Here is a 4,109-nt window from a genome sequence, read left to right as displayed (position 1 = left end):
GCCTTAGAATCTTTATTTTCGGAAAGAAATATATAAAGTCTTATTACCAAATAGTATTGCAAAACTGTATTTTCCCCCATTTTTAGGATGAATGTCAGCCTTTTATGAAGATTTGTTTATCACTCTTAAGAAACAAGTACGACTAGTACGACATGTTGTCACAAATGAAAAAGAGCAAAACTTAGTGTTGAAACTCATCACATCTCGTCATTTCAATAATGATGAAATGCTATCCGGGACCGGTGCACCAATAAAGTCGTTACAGTTATCCGGGCTAGCATTGATTATTTTTCCAACGTTTTGCGAATATAATGTACCTGTAAATAACGTTTTGTTCGAAAATTCTTAACACAATCAACATTTTAGAATTACAATTTTGATTTTCTTGATATGGGTCAACATTGATCAGTATCCATTTGCCTTTTATTTCGAGAAAAATATGTCTTACTGACACGGATAGAATAATAGTTAACCCTAGTTTAATAAGTATAAGGGAACATCCATTGATTACGTTCCATGAACGTTCAATATTTTTGATCATTCTCTCCACTGACAAGTTGTTTGTGTGACTTCTAATTTCCATGTTGATCTTCCATTACTGGGTCATCATTTCCTTGGACGCGTTACGTAATTTATCTACGCTCTTATGCGTATATAAAATTTAAACAAACATAAATAATGGTTTCAATTTGTCTAAAATTACGAACTTGAGCATTCAATAAGATATGATATTATCAATAACATAAATGTATTTTATATTTTCATCATCAAACCAATTTTCTTCATTGAACAAAACATAACAATTCAAAAGATCATCATCGCAGTTCCTTCATAATTATCTGCTTCTTTGTTTTAGATTTTATTAGGTTATTGCCTAATTTTTATTTTTTGTTATCTCCTTTTAGCTCATATTCTTTCTTTTTTATCGTAATGGAGTCATAGTCAGAAACGTTGCTTCCAGGTTACACATCAACAAGGCGATACTACTGTTTTAGATCTGCCCCTCGTCTTTTTGCCCTAAGCGTTCTTCCTTGAGCTTGGAGCTTGATTGGCCGCCCGTGCATGCTACTCCAGTATCGCCAAATCAGCTGCACTTACACAAGGAACCAAGCAGATGACTCTTTGGGACTAACAGACACCCTCAGTGTATAAGTGCTGGTGATCTACTATTTTTAGGCAACAATCGCGCCTGTCACGTCAGAATGCAGACCAATGTGGGGGAGGGGAAGGAAATGATGTTGCACTTATACTGACCCACAGTTGACCGTGGAATCCGACTGCATCTACGCCAGTTCATTCTGGAGTGTGTGGATTGGGGGAAAGGCATGGCAGAGAGGTTTGCTTCTGTGGTTAGCAGACTGCCTATGTATCAGGCGTAAGGAAAGGCGTGCTATTAATGATGGAATAATGGAAGCGTAGGGGAACGAATTTTTTCCCGTCTCTGGTTCTAGCGTTTGCTATAAACGAATAGTTTGAGTGGGATAGATTAAGAATGGAAGATAGAAGCAAGTGAAGTATACAACTACAAAGTACGATGAAAAGGACGTGCCTGGGGTTGAACCTATGACCTTCTGCTTATGAAGCAGAAGCGGTAGTCATTAGACGTCTGCCAAAAGCGTTCTTCATTGAGTATTTTAAGTAGCTGCTCGGAGAAAGAGCTATTAGTGCTTGGATTTTTCGCAGTATCGATACCTCCAGTACAGCATATCTTGATATCTGCTTCAAATCATGTTTTCATATATTTTTGACTGATGTTTCTGATGATTTAATCACTTCAAAAGCCTTCTTTAACGTACGCTGGGAACACATCCCTTATTGCGTTCCTTCGTTTTCAAGCGTACTCCTTCATGATTTTTTATTGGTCAGAAATAGCGGTTCATAAAACTGAGTGAAGTTTGATTGCACCATGACAAACTTACAAGAGAGACAAATGGGACGCAACATTGTCTCCAATGAAGAAGTTTCCCTCAACAGCGAAATAATTATACTACATTATAATTATACAGGGTCGAAACGTTGCCCTTGGTTGGAGCCTTCTTCCGGTAATTGTATTGTTTTAAATTGGATTGTTTTGAAATTAGTCCTCCATTTCCTGTTGATGGCTAATCGGTGGGTTGGGTGGTGATGGGTTCCTGTTCCTGTTTTGCTACAAGGATTTGTTACAATCCGCAATTACCAATTCATAAATGTTTGCAATAATTACACGGTATTTGATATACGGCATTATGTTGCAGTATCGGATTTATGCCATACTTGTTTGGTATGAAACTGGGTGACTGTGCTTATCAACCGGTGCTCTTTTGATTGCGGAATATTCCTGTTCTAGACAATGGGCACAATATTTTTGGTATATAGGAGATTTGGTATATACGGAAGACTGATGTATTTTATCCAATTAATACTTCTGATCTCTTATTATCAAGCTTCTTTTAGTATAAAAATAAAATCTTATAAATCTATCTTATAAATGTGAACCTCTGTTTCTGTCTTCCTCATTTTTCACCTAAAGTTGTTTACTACATAATTTCGCCCACTACTCAAAACATTTAAAGGTTAGGTAAATATAAAGTACAAATGTTACTTACCCGATTTGGTGCGATTTGGGTGAGTTTCTTCTGGACCGCTTTCAATCCATGTTGTATAGGAGTGGAGAACAGCATATTACTCATATGAAGGAATAGTTTTTCCAAAAACACAACTGGTATGGATGTATTTTTCATACAATCGAAAGCCGGTTTTCTGTTTTGGGGTTACCGTAAAACGGGGAAGCATTGATAATGCGGGTAACTTCGATACACAATGTATTAAACGAAATAACGAAGTTTCTGTTAATCAGTTAAGCAAAACGAATGCAAAAGTGAAGAGTATTAGTATGACACTTTATGTCAAAGCCATTTTTGTAGTAATCAGTTGCAGTTGAAGATTTATATGCAAATATTAAAAAAATACAAGATTTTAGCATTTTTGCGACGCTTACAAATAATTTGTTCTACGATCACTATTTGATGAAATCATAATGAGTTCGTCACTTATCCTTGACAGCCTAGTTATAGTAGAACATGAATTTGGTATCAAATCTCTTAGCGAAAACTATTTTTACAAACTGGGATCATTTTTGTAATCTAAGTCAGAAATTTCCATATAGCGTTAAACGCCTAGAGGTATGCAACGCCCTATAAATGTTCCGAAATTCATTCAATTTTGCTTGATAACTTCCCACGAACTCGTTTACTACAGGTGACAGACGACGGAAGATGATCTGGGATAATACTTTGTAAGCCGCATTTAGAATGGTGATCGCTCGAAAGTTCTCACAATCTAACTTGTCGCCATTCTTGTAGATGGGGCATATTACCCCTTCCTTCCACTCTTCCGGTAGCTGTTCTGTTTCCCAGATTGTGCCTATCAGCCGGTGCAGACAAATGGCCAGCCTCTCCGGACCCATCTTTATGAGTTCAGCTCCGATACCATCCTTACCAGCAGCTTTATTGTTCTTGAGCTGGTGAATGGCATCCTTAACCTCCCTCTAATTCCATATTGAAGATTATAGTAGAAGCCGATGTTCCATTACTCGATATTGACTCATGAAACAATACAAAAAATCAAAATAATGTTTTGCGTTGTTAGGGAGCATTCAGAAATGCCGTCCATCGTTCGGGGGAGGAGCCTACGAAAATGTGACAATACATGCATCAGGTACTGTAAAAAGTGTAACAGGGGAGTGATGGAGTGGGGTGTACGAATCCCCAAAAAATATGGACTTTATTTTCGAATCTTCTCCTATCGTGATGGTTCCTTCAAACGAACTTTTTTTTTGTTTCATGGTCTCCTATCATTCCTTTTTTTTTTTGCTCACGAACGAAACATCCCGAAATGAATAGTAAATAATAAATTATTCAGCACGCGTTTTTTTTTTTGAGTGTTTAAAAGGACGAATTAGCTGTAATAAAAAATATTTCTTTCGATGATTGCTAGCCATTAAATACACGTGACACTTACTGATAAAACTTTTTTTTATTTCGACTTTTACAACAATATATTTTTATTGTTAAGTTTATTAAGGCTGTACGCAGTTATGAAGAAATGCCATGTCAAAGAGGGCTCTCTAT

The sequence above is a fragment of the Aedes aegypti genome, chromosome 2 (assembly GCF_002204515.2).
Source record: "Aedes aegypti strain LVP_AGWG chromosome 2, AaegL5.0 Primary Assembly, whole genome shotgun sequence".
In the NCBI taxonomy this organism is placed as follows: Eukaryota; Metazoa; Arthropoda; class Insecta; order Diptera; family Culicidae; genus Aedes; species Aedes aegypti.
Note: the sequence above shows the minus strand (reverse complement) of the source record.